The following is a 17,500-nucleotide window of genomic DNA, read 5'->3' as shown; positions in this document are numbered from 1 at the left end:
GTCAGTTATAGCTGGCTAAGGTCAGGAAGTCAGTTATAGCTGGCTAAGGTCAGGAAGTCAGTTATAGCTGGCTAAGGTCAGGAAGTCAGTTATAGCTGGCTAAGGTCAGGAAGAGCTGGCTAAGGTCAGGAAGTCAGTTATAGCTGGCTAAGGTCAGGAAGTCAGTTATAGCTGGCTAAGGTCAGGAAGTCAGTTATAGCTGGCTAAGGTCAGGAAGTCAGTTATAGCTGGCTAAGGTCAGGAAGTCAGTTATAGCTGGCTAAGGTCAGGAAGTCAGTTATAGCTGGCTAAGGTCAGGAAGTCAGTTATAGCTTGCTAAGATGGTGTCTTATGGGGGAGAATTAATTAGACATTAACATGCGCAGTTTGATCTACTCCAGGAAGTGATGTTGCAGACTAGCTCAGTGCTGCCCCCTCTCGTTGACTCTCTCGACTTGAAGGCCAACCGGGGTACTGCAGGCTGCCAGTACCAACTATATAATCCTCATAACTTAATATATATTCTTCTGTGAGCGATTTGACATACATCTGGTGGAATAGAGGAAACGATTGGTACCAGGATTGTCTTTAAAAAACAACAACATTTGTACATGAATATTGACCACGAAGATTGACATTTTCTCATTTACTGGGGGGGGGGGGGGGCGGGGGGGGCATCCTGTATTCTGAATTGAGTGGCGGCCGTCGTTCTCCCCCTGGTCCCAAACCACTGATGAGTATTTGGGATTATTTTAACACAGTGTATTGGACCCAGGCCTGTGAACGTGTCTCTGCAGGTCCTTCTCTGGTTGGCGTGGTGAGGAAGGACTGGGCGTCTGACAACAGTATCGCCCTCTCCTGGACGGAGGTGGAACAGCAGCCCAACGTCATACTGGACTATGAGATCAAGTACTACGATAAGGTACAGTCCCATAGACCACATTTATGGAACACTTTAGTTGTATAGAACAATGCAAAAAGGGTTGTCGGTTCGATTCCCACATGGCTCACGTACTAAAAATCTATACACTCACTGTATTGCCAGCTGCATACCACTGCTGGCTTGCTTGCTTCTGAAGATAAGCAGGGTCAGTCCCTGGATGGGAGACCAGATGCTGCTGGAAGTGGTGTTGGAGGGCCAGTAGGAGGCACTCTTTCCTCTGGTCTAAAAAAATATCCCAATGACCCAGGGCAGTGATTGGGGACACTGCCCTGTGGAGGGGACGTTAAACGGGTGTCCTGACTCTCTGAGGTCATTAAAGATCCCATGGCACTTATCGTAAGAGTAGGGGTGTTAACCCCAGTGTCCTGGCTAAATTCCCAATCTGGCCCTCAAACCATCACGGTCACCTAATCATCCCCAGCTTCTAATTGGCTCATTCATCCCCCTCCTCCTCTTCCTCTAACGATTCCCCAGGTCGTTGCTCTAAATGAGAACGTGTTCTCAATCAATTTACCTGGTTAAATAAATAAGTCACATTGGATATAAAGGTCTCTGTTAACCAGCGCTCCTCTAGGGGGCTACTGGATATAAAGGTCTCTGTTAACCAGCGCTCCTCTAGGGGGCTACTGGATATAAAGGTCTCTGTTAACCAGCGCTCCTCTAGGGGGGCTACTGGATATAAAGGTCTCTGTTAACCAGCGCTCCTCTGGGGGGGGGCTACTGGATATAAGGTCTCTGTTAACCAGCGCTCCTCTAGGGGGGCTACTGGATATAAAGGTCTCTGTTAACCAGGGCTCCTCTAGGGGGGCTACTGGATATAAAGGTCTCTGTTAACCAGCGCTCCTCTAGGGGGCTACTGGATATAAAGGTCTCTGTTAACCAGCGCTCCTCTAGGGGGGCTACTGGATATAAAGGTCTCTGTTAACCAGCGCTCCTCTAGGGGGCTACTGGATATAAAGGTCTCTGTTAACCAGCGCTCCTCTAGGGGGGCTACTGGATATAAAGGTCTCTGTTAACCAGCGCTCCTCTAGGGGGGCTACTGGATATAAAGGTCTCTGTTAACCAGCGCTCCTCTAGGGGGGCTACTGGATATAAGGTCTCTGTTAACCAGCGCTCCTCTAGGGGGGCCTACTACTGGATATAAAGGTCTCTGTTAACCAGCGCTCCTCTGGGGGGGCTACTGGATATAAAGGTCTCTGTTAACCAGCGCTCCTCTAGGGGGGCTACTGGATATAAAGGTCTCTGTTAACCAGGGCTCCTCTAGGGGGGCTACTGGATATAAAGGTCTCTGTTAACCAGCGCTCCTCTAGGGGGGCTACTGGATATAAAGGTCTCTAGTACTGGATATAAAGGTCTCTGGTAACCAGCGCTCCTCTAGGGGGGCTACTGGATATAAAGGTCTCTGTTAACCAGCGCTCCTCTAGGGGGGCTACTGGATATAAAGGTCTCTGTTAACCAGCGCTCCTCTAGGGGGCTACTGGATATAAAGGTCTCTGTTAACCAGCGCTCCTCTAGGGGGCCTACTGGATATAAAGGTCTCTGTTAACCAGTGCTCCTCTACGGGGGGCTACTGGATATAAAGGTCTCTGTTAACCAGCGCTCCTCTAGGGGGCTACTGGATATAAAGGTCTCTGTTAACCAGCGCTCCTCTAGGGGGCGCTACTGGATATAAAGGTCTCTGTTAACCAGCGCTCTTCTAGGGGGGCTACTGGATATAAAGGTCTCTGTTAACCAGCGCTCCTCTAGGGGGGGGCTACTGGATATAAAGGTCTCTGTTAACCAGCGCTCCTCTAGGGGGGGCTACTGGATATAAAGGTCTCTGTTAACCAGCGCTCCTCTAGAGGGGGGGGGCTACTGGATATAAAGTTCTCTGTTAACCAGGGCTCCTCTAGGGGGGCTACTGCATGCCTTATTCTGCTCCCACCCTGTTGTAAATGAAGTCATTGTGGGCGTGTCCTCACCAGGAACAGGAACAGTCGGGCTACTCATCGACCCGTACCAAGGCCCTGGGCGTCGTGGTGACCGGTCTCAAGCCCTCCACTGTGTACGTGTTCCACGTGCGCGCTCGCACCGCCGCGGGCCTCACCGCTTACAGCAACACGGTTCACTTCTCCACCGGGGATGAGTGTGAGGACGCGCGTGTGTGTGTGTGTGTGTGTGTGTGTGTGTGTGTGTGTGTGTGTGTGTGTGTGTGTGTGTGTGTGTGTTGTTTTTTTTCTGTTTGTTTCTGTGTGTTTCTGTGTGTTTCTGTGTGTGTGTGTTTCAGTGTGTGTGTGTGTTTCAGTGTGTACGTGTGTGTGTGTGTGTGTTTCTGTGTGCGTGTGTGTTTCTCAGTGTGTGTGTGTGCGTGTGTGTTTCTGTGTGTGTGTGTTTCTGTGTGTTTCAGTTTGTGTGTCTGTGTGTGTGTGTGTTTCTGTGTGCGTGTGTGTTTCAGTGTGTGTGTGTGTGTGTGTGTGTGTGTGTGCGTGTGTGTTTCTCAGTGTGTGTGTTTCAGTGTGTTTCAGTGTGTGTGTGTGTGTGTGTTTTGTGTTTCTGTGTGTGTTTGTGTTTCTGTGTGTGTTTCAGTTTGTGCGTCTGTGTGTGTGTGTGTGTTTTCTGTGTGCGTGTGTGTTTCAGTGTGTACGTGTGTGTGTGTGTTTTTTGTGTGTGTGTTTTGTGTGTGTGTGTGTTGTTTCTGTGTGTTTCAGTGTGTGTGTGTGTGTGTGTGTTTCTGTGTGTGTATGTGTGTTTCTGTGTGTGTTTCAGTTTGTGCGTCTGTGTGTGTGTGTTTCTGTGTGTGTGTGTGTTTCAGTGTGTACGTGTGTGTGTGTGTTTCTGTGTGCGTGTGTGTTTCAGTGTGTGTGTGTGTGTGTGTGTGTGTGTGTGTGTGTGTGTGTGTGTGTGTGTGTGTGTGTGTGTGTGTGTGTGTGTGTGTGCGTGTGTGTGTGTGTGTGTTTGTGTGTGCGTGTGTGCGTGTGTGTTTCTGTGTGCAGTGTGTTTCTCAGTGTTTCATTGTGTATGTGTTTGTGTGTTACTCAGTCTCAGTGTGTGTATCTCAGTGTGTCTCAGTGTGTGTGTGTATCTCAGTGTGTGCTTGTCTCAGTGTGTCTCAGTGTGTCTCAGTGAGTCTCAGTGTGTGTGTGTATCTCAGTGTGTATCTCAGTGTGTGCTTGTCTCAGTGTATCTCAAGTGTGTGCTTGTCTCAGTGTATCTCAGTGTGTGCTTGTCTCAGTGTATCTCAGTGTGTGCTTGTCTCAGTGTGTGTGTATCTCAGTTTGTGTGTGTCTCAGTGTGTGTGTGTAGTACTAAGTTTCTCTCTGTCTTGTCTCTCTCTGCTCTGACCCATAACAGACTCAGGCATGGCAGCTGACCAGGGGCAGGTGCTCGTGGTTGTCACGGCAGCCGTGGGCGGGTTCTCCCTGCTCATCATCCTCACCCTCTTCTTCCTCATCACCGGACGGTAAGGGACATCCCCACTCCTTAGTAGTACACTACTTGTGACCAGATCCCTATGGGGAATAGTGTACCCTTAGGTTGCCTTGACAACATACTTCTGAAGTAATACTTATGCCCCCCTCTCTCTCAATTCAATGTGCTCTTAGGTTGCCTTGACAACATACTTCTGAAGTAATACTTATGCCCCCCTCTCTCTCAATTCAATTCAAGGGGCTGTAACCTTTCTGGTGCAGGCGTTCTGCTAGCGACCTCGACAACATCCGAGCGCCAAATTTAAAATACAGAAATAGTCATCATAAACATTCATAAAAGAATACAAGTGTTATACATCGGTTTAAAGATTTAACTTCTTGTTAATCAGGCGCTTTGTCAGATTTCAAAAAGGCTTTATGGCGAAAGCACAACATGTGATAATCTGAGGACAGCGCCCCGCGTACAAAAGGGCTTTATGGCGAAAGCACACCATGTGATAATCTGAGGACAGCGCCCCGCGTACAAAAGCATACAAACATGTTTCAACCAAGTAAAGGAATTACAAAAGTCAGAAATAGTGATAACATTATTCACTTACCTTTGAAGATCTTCATATGGTTGCACTCACAAGAGTCCCAGCTACACAATAAACGTTTTTTTTTTTTCCCAAAAAGTCTTCTTTTGTTGGCGCGTTTTGTTCAGTAACCCACTGGCACCAAGGCGGTCAAAACATGCAGACAAATACATCCCTAATAGTACCGGTAAGTTCGTCGAAACATGTCAAACGATGTTTCGAATTAATCCTCAGGTTGTCAACTATCTAGATAATCGATAATATTTCAACCGAACAACAGCGTAGAAAGGGAAAAACCAAGGGCAAACCAGCTCTCTTCCACTGACAAAAAGGGTCTCATTCTTCTTCATTTTTCAGAAAACAAGCCTTGAACAATGTCTAGAGACAGTTGACATCTAGTGGAAGCCATAGAACTGCAATCTGAGTCCTAACCCATTAGACACGGTACAGGCATTCAATTCAAAAATAGGAACTGCAATCTGAGTCCTAACCCATTAGACACGGTACAGGCATTCAATTCAAAATAGGAACTGCAATCTGAGTCCTAACCCATTAGACACGGTACAGGCATTCAATTCAAAATAGGAACTGCAATCTGAGTCCTAACCCATTAGACACGGTACAGGCATTCAATTCAAAATAGGAACTGCAATCTGGGAGGCTGAAGTCATAGTTTTCAATAGCTTCACATTTTAAGTGGCTCGGAGCTCCAAAATGAAAATAAAGAAATCCCACTTCCTGATGGATTTTCCCTCAAGTTTTATTATTTTATTATATTATTTTAACAGTTTTGGAAACTTTAGAGTGTTTTCTATTCAAATCTACCAATTATATGCATAACCTAGCTTCTGGGCCTGAGTAACATGCAGTTTACTTTGGGCACGCTTCTCATCCAGACGTCGAAATACTGCCCCCTACCCAAGAGGCCATAAGGAGATTTATTGGCATGGGAAACATATTTTATTAACATTGCCAAAGCAAGTGAAATAGATAATATACAAAATTGAAATAAACAATAAAAAATGAACAGTAAACATTACACTCACAGAAGTTCCAAAAGAATAAAGATATTTAAAATGTCATATTATGTCTATTTACCGTGTTGTAACAAATAGTTAAAGTACAAAACGGAAAATAAATAATCATAAATATGGGTTGTATTTAATATTGTGTTTGTTCTTCACTGGTTGCCCTTTTCTCGTGGCAACAGGTCACAAATCTTGCTGCTGTCATGGCACACTGTGGAATTTCACCCAGTAGATATGGGAGTTTATCAAAATTGGATTTGTTTTCGAATTCTTTGTGGATCTGTGTAATCTGAGGGAAATATGTCTCTCTAATATGGTCATACATTGGGCAGGAGGTTAGGAAGTGCAGCTCAGTTTCCACCTCATTTTGTGGGCAGTGAGCACATAGCCTGTCTTCTCTTGAGAGCCATGTCTGCCTACGGCGGCCTTTCTCAATAGCAAGGCTATGCTCACTGGAGTCTGTACATAGTCAAAGCTTTCCTTAAATTTGGGTCGGTCTGATGTGGTCAGCTTTCTGCCAATCTCTGTTTAGGGCCAAATATCATTCTAGTTTGCTCAGTTTTTTTTGTTAATTCTTTCTAATTTGTCAAGTAAATATCTTTTTGTTTTCTCGTAATTTGGTTGGTGTCTGATTGTGTTGCTGAGTCCTGGGACTCTGTAGGGTGTTTGTGTATGTGAACAGAGCCCCAGGACTCACTCTCTCCCTCTCCCTTGCCATCTCTCTTCTCTCCCCTCTCTCTTCAACCATTCCTCTTTCTCTCCCTTTCCCTCCCTCTCCCACTTCCTCCCCCTCTCTCTCCTCTCCTCTCCTCTCTTCCTTCTCCTCCCCTCTCTCCCCCACCACTCCTCTCCCTCTCCCTCTCTCTCCTCCCTCCCCCTCCTCTCTCCCCTTTCTATTCTCTCTCTCTTTCTCTCCCCCTCTTCTCTCATTATTCCTGAGTGTGATTCAGTTCAAATCGGTTCAATCAGGCAGGTTTTAATGGACCCCCCCCACATCCGCCAAGCTGTCCTTCTCATGTTCCCATTGGCTGGGACACTTTTATGCCTAATTACCCTGCATGCAATCCAGCTGCTGGCTGCTGGCTGTCTGCTGTGTCCTCTCATTGGTTACTCCCTGTCTGTCTGCAGCTACTACTGACTGACAGAGAGTGTATGAACTCTGACTGGAGGCTCCAGATTGGGACTGGGCTACGACAGTGGATGAGTCCCAAATGGGACACTGACTGAGGTTCAGATTGGGATTGGGCTACGACAGTGGATGAGTCCCAAATGGGACACTGACAGGAGGTTCAGATTGGGACTGGGCTACGACATAGGATGAGTCCCAAATGGGACACTGACAGGAGGTTCAGATTGGGACTGGGCTACGACATAGGATGAGTCCCAAATGGGACAGCAATAGTGCACTACTTTTGATTTCAGCCCGTATGCTGTGGTGGACAACTCCACTGTACTCCTGCATCCTGGTCCACTTCTGCCCGACTAGATGTTCAGTCATTGCATTGCATCAACCAATGGTTGAATGCCACATCATCAAATGTGCAGTCAGGCATCAGATCCCAGTTCATCTATCCAGGCGCTGTGAGATCTGACACGTGTCTGTAATGTAGCCAGACAGAACCTCTACCTGACATGTGTCTGTAATGTAGCCAGACAGGAACCTCTACCTGACATGTAGTCAGACAGGAACCTCTACCTGACATGTGTCTGTAATGTAGTCAGACAGGAACCTCTACCTGTCTGTAATGTAGTCAGACAGGAACCTCTACCTGTCTGTAATGTAGTCAGACAGGAACCTCTACCTGTCTGTAATGTAGTCAGACAGGAACCTCTACCTGACATGTGTCTGTAATGTAGCCAGACAGGAACCTCTACCTGACATGTAGTCAGACAGGAACCTCTACCTGACATGTAGTCAGACAGGAACCTCTACCTGACATGTGTCTGTAATGTAGCCAGACAGGAACCTCTACCTGACATGTGTCTGTAATGTAGCCAGACAGGAACCTCTACCTGACATGTGTCTGTAATGTAGTCAGACAGGAACCTCTACCTGACATGTAGCCAGACAGGAACCTCTACCTGACATGTGTCTGTAATGTAGCCAGACAGGAACCTCTACCTGACATGTAGTCAGACAGGAACCTCTACCTGACATGTAGCCAGACAGGAGCCTCTAACTGACATGTGTCTGTAATGTAGCCAGACAGGAACCTCTACCGGTCTGTAATGTAGCCAGACAGGAACCTCTACCTGTCTGTAATGTAGCCAGACAGGAACCTCTACCTGACATGTGTCTGTAATGTAGCCAGACAGGAACCTCTACCTGACATGTAGTCAGACAGGAACCTCTACCTGACATGCTAGCCAGACAGGAGCCTCTAACTGACATGTGTCTGTAATGTAGCCAGACAGGAACCTCTACCGGTCTGTAATGTAGCCAGACAGGAACCTCTACCTGTCTGTAATGTAGCCAGACAGGAACCTCTACCTGACATGTGTCTGTAATGTAGCCAGACAGGAACCTCTACCTGACATGTAGTCAGACAGGAACCTCTACCTGTCATGTGTCTGTAATGTTGCCAGACAGGAAGCTGACATCGTCCGCTGTGTGTCTCTCTCCTGGTCAGGTGTCAGGTGTTCATCAAGGCTAAGATGCAGTCAGACGACAAGAGGAGGGCTCACTTCCAGAACGTGCTTCCTTTCCCTGGTATCAAGACATATGTGGATCCTGACACGTATGAAGACCCAACGCAGGCTGTCCACGAGTTCACCAAGGAGATAGATCCTTCTAGAATACGCATCGAGAGGGTGATAGGAGCAGGTACCGACACACACACACACACACACACACACACACACACACACACACACACACACACACACACACACACACACACACACACACACACACACACACACACACACACACACACACACACAGACACACAGACACACAGACACACACAAGCAGACACCATCCTATATAACATGCAGGTATATAGGATGGGTGTGTATAGACTGTAGTTATATTAGATGGTGTATAGACAGTAGTTATATTAGATGGTGTGTATAGACGAAAGTAGTTATATAGGATGGTGTGTATAGACAGTAGTTATATAGGATGGTGTGTATAGACAGTAGTTATATAGGATGGTGTGTATAGACAGTATAGACAGTAGTTATATAGGATAGTGTGTATAGACAGTAGTTATACAGGATGGCGTGTATAGACAGTAGTTATATAGGATAGTGTGTATAGACAGTATAGACAGTAGTTATATAGGATGGCGTGTATAGACAGTAGTTATATAGGATGGTGTGTATAGACAGTAGTTATATAGGATGGTGTGTATAGACAGTAGTTATACAGGATGGTGTGTATAGACAGTAGTTATATAGGATGGTGTGTATAGACAGTAGTTATACAGGATGGTGTGTATAGACAGTATAGACAGTAGTTATATAGGATGGTGTGTATAGACAGTAGTTATATAGGATGGTGTGTATAGACAGTAGTTGTATAGGATGGTGTGTATAGACAGTAGTTATATAGGATGGTGTGTATAGACAGTATAGACAGTAGTTATATAGGATGGTGTATAGACAGTAGTTATATAGGATGGTGTGTATAGACAGTAGTTATATAGGATGATTTGTATAGACTGTAGTTATATAGGATGGTGTATAGACAGTAGAATGTTAGTGAGGGTTTCCCCCAGCAGTGAGGGTTTTCCCCAGCAGTAGAATGTTATTGAGGGTTTCCCACAGCAGTAGAATGTTATTGAGGGTTTCCCCCAGCAGTAGAATGTTATTGAGGGTTTCCCCCAGCAGTAGAATGTTAGTGAGGGTTTCCCCAGCAGTAGAATGTTATTGAGGTTTCACCCAGCAGTAGAATGTTATTGAGGGTTTCCCCAGCAGTAGATGTTATTGAGGGTTTCCCCAGCAGTAGAATGTTAGTGAGGGTTTCCCCCAGCAGTAGAATGTTAGTGAGGTTTCCCCCAGCAGTAGAATGTGTATTGAGGGTTTCCCCCAGCAGTAGAATGTTATGGAGGGGTTTCCCCCAGCAGTAGAATGTTATTGAGGGTTTCCAGCAGTAGAATGTTAGGTGAGGGTTTCCCCCAGCAGTAGAATGTTAGTGAGGGTTTCCCCCAGCAGTAGAATGTTATTGAGGGTTTCCCCCAGCAGTAGAATGTTATTGAGGGTTTCCCCCAGCAGTGAGTGTTTCCAGCAGTAGAATGTTATTGAGGGTTTCCCCCTGCAGTAGAAATGTTAGTGAGGGCTTCCCCCAGCAGTGAGGGTTTCCCCAGCAGTGAGGGTTTCCCCCAGCAGTGAGGGTTTCCCCCAGCAGTAGAATGTTATTGAGGGTTTCCCCCAGCAGTGAGGGCTTCCCCCAGCAGTAGAATGTTATTGAGGGTTTCCCCCTGCAGTAGAATGTTAGTGAGGGTTTCCAGTGCAGTGAGGGTTTCCAGCAGTGAGGGTTTATCCCAGCAGTAGATGTTATTGAGGGTTTCCCCCAGCAGTAGAATGTTATTGAGGGTTCCCCAGCAGTGAGGGTTTATCCCAGCGGTAGAAATTATTGAGGTTTCCCCCAGCAGTGAGGGTTTATCCCAGCAGTAGAATGTTGGCTGAGGGCTTCCCCCCCAGCAGTAGAATGTTATTGAGGGTTTCCAGCAGTAGAATGTTATTGAGGGTTTTCCCCAGTAGTAGAATGTTATTGAGGGTTTATCCCAGCAGTAGAATGTTATTGAGGGTTTCCAGCAGTAGATTGTTATTGAGGGTTTCCCCAGCAGTAGAATGTTAGTGAGGGTTTCCCCAGCAGTAGATTGTTATTGAGGGTTTCCCCAGCAGTAGAATGTTAGTGAGGGTTTCCCCAGCAGTAGAATGTTAGTGAGGGTCTCCCCTGCAGTAGAATGTTAGTGAGGGTTTCCCCAGCAGTAGAATGTTATTGAGGGTTTCCCCAGCAGTGAGGGTTTCCCCAGCAGTAGAATGTTATTGAGGGTCTCCCCAGCAGTAGAATGTTATTGAGGGTTTCCCCAGCAGTGAGGGTTTCCCCAGCAGTAGAATGTTATTGAGGGTCTCCCCAGCAGTAGAATGTTAGTGAGGGGTTCCCCAGCAGTAGAATGTTATTGAGGGTTTCCCCCAGCAGTGAGTGTTTCCCCAGCAGTAGAATGTTATTGAGGGTCTCCCCAGCAGTAGAATGTTATTGAGGGTTTCCCCAGCAGTAGAATGTTATTGAGGGTTTCCCCCAGCAGTAGAATGTTATTGAGGGTCTCCCCAGCAGTAGAATGTTATTGAGGGTTTCCCCAGCAGTGAGTGTTTCCCCCAGCAGTAGAATGTTATTGAGGGTTTCCCCAGCAGTAGAATGTTATTGAGGGTTTCCTCACAGCAGTAGATTGTTATTGAGGGTTTCCAGCAGTAGATTGTTATTGAGGGTTTCCAGCAGTAGAATGTTAGTGAGGGTTTCCCTGCAGTAGAATGTTATTGAGGGTTTCCCCCAGCAGTAGAATGTTATTGAGGGTTTTCCCAGCAGTGAATGTTATTGAGGGTTTCCAGCAGTAGAATGTTATTGAGGGTTTCAGCAGTAGAATGTTATTGAGGGTTTCCTCAGCAGTAGAATGTTAGTGAGGGTTTCTCCAGTCCCGATCCTGCTGTTTTAAGTTATGTGACTGCCATCTAGTGGACACTGTGGCTCCATGTAGCTGGTCGTCACCTCACCGTGGGGGAAGTAGATACAGCTCATCTCATTAGACTGTATTCAGTCTAATTAGACAGTGACTGGCCTAAATCAATGAGGATCTGCTGGCTGTTCTTGGTGTGTTGACTGACTATTTCAAAAGAAAGGTCTACTTCCTATAAACTGATATGTGTTTGGTATTTTTCCTACTCAACGTATACTTGAAATGCACTGGCTGTAAGTGTGCCTGGATAAGAGTCTGCTAAATGACTCACGTGTGTGTGTGTGTGTGTGTGTGTGTGTGTGTGTGTGTGTGTGTGTGTGTGTGTGTGTGTGTGTGTGTGTGTGTGTGTGTGTGTGTGCGTGCGCGTGCGTGTACCTGTCCTCCTCCAGGTGAGTTCGGGAGGTGTGCAGCGGGTGTCTGCGTACCAGGTCAGAAGGAGATCCGGGGTGGCCATTAAGACCCTGAAGGGAGGCTACGGGAGCCCCAGAGAAGAGACTTCCTCAGAGAGGCCTCCATCATGGGACAGTTTGGACAACCCCAACATCATACGGCTGGAAGGAGTGGTCACCAAGAGTAAGAGAATCCTCTGCTGTATGGATCAGCACGGCAGCTTAGAAGTCTAGAACATGGGAGAAATAACAACCTCCGTTAAAGCTCAACTATAGGTCCAGCACTGAGCCTGTGGAACACCGTGATTTAACATTTGATTCTAAATGATACGTCCTTTCAGAGGTGGTTTTATCTTGCAAGTAATGACTTTGTGTTTTTCTGTTTCACCAGGCAGACCTGTGATGATTGTGGTGGAATACATGGAGAACGGATCCCTGGACTCTTTTCTGAGGGTGAGAGTGACTCCTATACAAACTGATTACTACAGATACTCTATGTCATGTAGGAAGTCTGTCCTCTCTCTCTCTCTCTCTCTCTCTCTGTCTTTCTCTCTCTCTCTCTCTCTCTCTCTCTCTCTCTCTCTCTCTCTCTCTCTCTCTCTCTCTCTCTCTCTCTCTCTCTCTCTCTCTTCTCTCTCTCTCTCTCTCTCTCCCTCTCCCTCTCCCTCTCCCTCTCTCCAGCAGCCTGATACTTTTGTCATGGTGAAGTCCTATCTCTCTCTCTCTCTCTCTCTCTCTCTCTCTCTCTCTCTCTCTCTCTCTCTCTCTCTCCCTCTCCAGCAGCCTGATACTTTGTCATGTATGAAGTATGTCCTCTCTCTCTCTCCCTCCCCAGCAGCATGATGGCCACTTCACAGTGGTCCAGCTGGTGAGGATGCTGCATGGCGTGGCGTCAGGATGACCTACTGTCTGACTTGGGCTACGTGCACCGTGACCTGGCCGCCGCAACATCCTGGTAGATGAGGGTCTGGTGTGTAAGGTGTCTGACTTCGGCCTGTCCAGAGTCCTAGAGGACCAGCCTGAGCCTGCATATAACACCATGGTAAGGGAGTGTGTGGGGGGTACGTGTAAAGTGTTTAACTTCAGTCCATAGGCTTCTGGTTAATAGAAGTGTACTATATAGGGGATAGACTTCAGTCCATAGGGTCCTGGTTAATAGAAGTGTACTATATAGGGGATAGACTTCAGTCCATAGGTCCTGTTAATAGAAGTGATAAGGGATAGACTTCAGTCCATAGGGTCCTGGTTAACAGAAGTGTACTATATAGGGGATAGACTTCAGTCCAGGGTCCTGGTTAATAGAAGTGATATGATAGACTTCAGTCCATAGGGTCCTGGTTAATAGAAGTGTACTATATAGGGGATAGACTTCAGTCCATAGGGTCCTGGTTAATAGAAGTGTACTATATAGGGGATAGACTTCAGTCCATAGGTCCTGGTTAATAGAAGTGATAAGGGATAGACTTCAGTCCATAGGGTCCTTGGTTAATAGAAGTGTACTATATAGGGGATAGACTTCAGTCCATAGGTCCTGGTTAATAGAAGTGATAAGGGATAGACTTCAGTCCATAGGGCCCTGGTTAATAGAAGTGTACTATATAGGGGATAGACTTCAGTCCATAGGGTCCTGGTTAATAGAAGTGATAAGGGGATAGACTTCAGTCCATAGGGTCCTGGTTAATAGAAGTGTACTATATAGGGGATAGACTTCAGTCCATAGGTCCTGGTTAATAGAAGTGTACTATATAGGGGATAGACTTCAGTCCATAGGGTCCTGGTTAATAGAAGTGATATGATAGACTTCAGTCCATAGGGTCCTGGGTAATAGAAGTGTACTATAGGGATAGACTTCAGTCCATAGGGTTCTGGTTAATAGAAGTGTACTATATAGGGGATAGACTTCAGTCCATAGGGTCCTGGTTAATATAAGTGATAAGGGAGTAGACTCTCAGTCCATAGGGTTCTGGTTAATAGAAGTGTACTATATAGGGGACTTCAGTCCATAGGGTCCTGGTTAATAGAAGTACTATATAGGAGATAGACTTCAGTCCATAGGTCCTGGTTAATAGAAGTGTACTATATAGGAGATAGACTTCAGTCCATAGGGTCCTGGTTAATAGAAGTGTACTATATAGGGGATAGACTTCAGTCCATAGGTCCTGGTTAATAGAAGTACTATATAGGGATAGACTTCAGTCCATAGGGTCCTGGTTAATAGAAGTGTTCTATAGGGATAGACTTCCAGTCCATAGGGTCCTGGTTAATAGAAGTGTTCTATATAGGGATAGACTTCAGTCCATAGGGTCCTGGTTAATAGAAGTACTATATAGGGGATAGACGTCAGTCCATAGGGCCCTGGTTAATAGAAGTGTACTATATAGGGGATAGACTTCAGTCCATAGTCCTGGTTAATAGAAGTGATATGGGTTAGACTTCAGTCCATAGGGTTCTGGTTAATAGAAGTGTAATATATAGGGATAGACTTCAGTCCATAGGGTTCTGGTTAATAGAAGTGTACTATATAGGGGATAGACTTCAGTCCATAGGTCCTGGTTAATAGAAGTGTACTATATAGGGGGATAGACTTCAGTCCATAGGGTCCTGGTTAATAGAAGTGATAAGGGTTAGACTTCAGTCCATAGGGTCCTGGTTAATAGAAGTGTACTATATAGGGATAGACTTCAGTCCATAGGGTCCTGGTTAATAGAAGTGATAAGGGTTAGACTTCATTCCATTGGGTTCTGGGTTAATAGAAGTGTACTCATAGGGATAGACTTCAGTCCATAGGGTTCTGGTTAAGAAGTGTACTATATAGGGGATAGACTTCTCAGTCCATAGGATCCTGGTTAATAGAAGTGTACTATATAGGGGATAGACTTCAGTCCATAGGGTCCTGGTTAATAGAAGTGTACTATATAGATAGACTTCAGTCCATAGGGTCCTGGTTAATAGAAGTGATAAGGGATAGACTTCAGTCCATAGGGTCCTGGTTAATAGAAGTGATATAGGATAGACTTCAGTCCATAGGGTCCTGGTTAATAGAAGTGATATGGATAGACTTCAGTCCATAGGGTTCTGGTTAATAGAAGTGTACTATATAGGGATAGACTTTCAGTCCATAGGATCCTGGTTAATAGAAGTGTACTATATAGGGGAGATAGACTTCAGTCCATAGGGTCCTGGTTAATAGAAGTGATAAGGGATAGACTTCAGTCCATAGGGTCCTGGTTAATAGAAGTACTATATAGGGGATAGACTTCAGTCCATAGGGTCCTGGTTAATAGAAGTGTACTATATAGGGGATAGACTTCAGTCCATAGGGTCCTGGTTAATAGAAGTCCAGTCCATAGGGTCCTGGTTAATAGAAGTGTACTATAGGGGATAGACTTCTGGTCCATAGGGTCCTGGTTAATAGAAGTGATAAGGGTTAGACTTCAGTCCATAGGGCCCTGGTTAATAGAAGTGTACTATATAGGGATAGACTTCAGTCCATAGGGTCCTGGTTAATAGAAGTGATATGATAGACTTCAGTCCATAGAGTTCTGGTTAATAGAAGTGATAATAGGGTTAGACCAGTCCATAGGGTCCTGGTTAATAGAAGTGTACTATAGGGATAGACTTCCAGTCCATAGGTCCTGGTTAATAGAAGTGATAAGGGATAGACTTCAGTCCATAGGTTCTGCTAATAGAAGTGTACTATATAGGGGATAGACTTCAGTCCATAGGGTTCTGGTTAGAAGTGTACTATATAGGGGATAGACTTCAGTCCATAGGCCCCTGGTTAATATAAGTGATAAGGGATAGACTTCAGTCCATAGGGTTCTGGTTAATAGAAGTGTACTATATAGGGGATAGACTTCAGTCCATAGGGTCCTGGTTAATAGAAGTGTACTATATAGGAGATAGACTTCAGTCCATAGGTCCTGGTTAATAGAAGTGTACTATATAGAGATAGACTTCAGTCCATAGGGTTCTGGTTAATAGAAGTGTACTATATAGGGGATAGACTTCAGTCCATAGGGTTCTGGTTAATAGAAGTGTACTATATAGGGGATAGACTTCAGTCCATAGGTCCTGGTTACACAGAAGTTACTATATAGGGGATAGACTTCAGTCCATAGGGTCCTGGTTAATAGAAGTGTTCTATAGGGGATGACTTCAGTCCATAGGGTCCTGGTTAATAGAAGTGTACTATATAGGGATAGACTTCAGTCCATAGGTCCTGGTTAATAGAAGTGTACTATATAGGGATAGACTTCAGTCCATAGGGTCTGGTTAATAGAAGTGATAAGGGTTAGACTTCAGTCCATAGGGTTCTGGTTAATAGAAGTGTACTATATAGGGATAGACTTCAGTCCATAGGGTTCTGGTTAATAGAAGTGTACTATATAGGGGGATAGACTTCAGTCCATAGGGTCCTGGTTAATAGAAGTGTACTATATAGGGATAGACTTCAGTCCATAGGGTCCTGGTTAACAGAAGGGATATGATAAGACTTCAGTCCATAGGGTCCTGGTTAATAGAAGTGATATATAGGGGATAGACTTCAGTCCATAGGGTCCTGGTTAATAGAAGTGATAAGGGTTAGACTTCATTCCATTGGCTCTGGGTTAATAGAAGTGTACTATATAGGGGATAGACTTCAGTCCATAGGTCCTGCTAATAGAAGTGTACTAGGGATAGACTTCCCAGTCCATAGGCCCCCGGTTAATAGAAGTGTACTATATAGGGGATAGACTTCAGTCCATAGGGTCCTGGTTAATAGAAGTACTATATAGGGGATAGACTGGGTCCATAGGGTCCTGGTTAATAGAAGTGATATGATAGACTTCAGTCCATAGGTCCTGGTTAATAGAAGTGATATGATAGACTTCAGTCCATAGGGTCCTTGGTTAATAGAAGTGATAAGGGATAGACTTCAGTCCATAGGGTTCTGGTTAATAGAAGTGTACTATAGGGGGATAGATTCCCTGGTCCATAGGATCCTGGTTAATAGAAGTGTACTATATAGGGGATAGACTTCAGTCCATAGGGTCCTGGTTAATAGAAGTGATAAGGGATAGACTTCAGTCCATAGGGTTCTGGTTAATAGAAGTGTACTATATAGGGGATAGACTTCAGTCCATAGGGTCCTGGTTAATAGAAGTGTACTATATAGGGGATAGACTTCAGTCCATAGGGTCCTGGTTAATAGAAGTGTACTATATAGGGGATAGACTTCAGTCCATAGGGTCCTGGTTAATAGAAGTGTACTATATAGGGGATAGACTTCAGTCCATAGGGTCCTGGTTAATAGAAGTGTACTATATAGGGGATAGACTTCAGTCCATAGGGTCCTGGTTAATAGAAGTGTACTATATAGGGGATAGACTTCAGTCCATAGGGTCCTGGTTAATAGAAGTGATAAGGGTTAGACTTCAGTCCATAGGGTTCTGGTTAATAGAAGTGTACTATATAGGGGATAGACTTCAGTCCATAGGGTTCTGGTTAATAGAAGT

At 45.3% G+C, this 17,500-nt stretch overlaps 1 pseudogene; it reads left to right on the top strand.

Moving 5' to 3' along the window:
• LOC124018715 overlaps positions 1 to 12,903 on the top strand; it is a 119,909-nt pseudogene extending 107,006 nt beyond the window's left edge.
• The last annotated feature ends 4,597 nt before the right edge of the window (positions 12,904 to 17,500 follow it).

Source organism: Oncorhynchus gorbuscha, unplaced genomic scaffold, assembly GCF_021184085.1.
Source record: "Oncorhynchus gorbuscha isolate QuinsamMale2020 ecotype Even-year unplaced genomic scaffold, OgorEven_v1.0 Un_scaffold_572, whole genome shotgun sequence".
NCBI lineage: Eukaryota > Metazoa > Chordata > Actinopteri > Salmoniformes > Salmonidae > Oncorhynchus > Oncorhynchus gorbuscha.
Note: the sequence above shows the minus strand (reverse complement) of the source record. Positions and strands in the feature narration are given on the sequence as shown.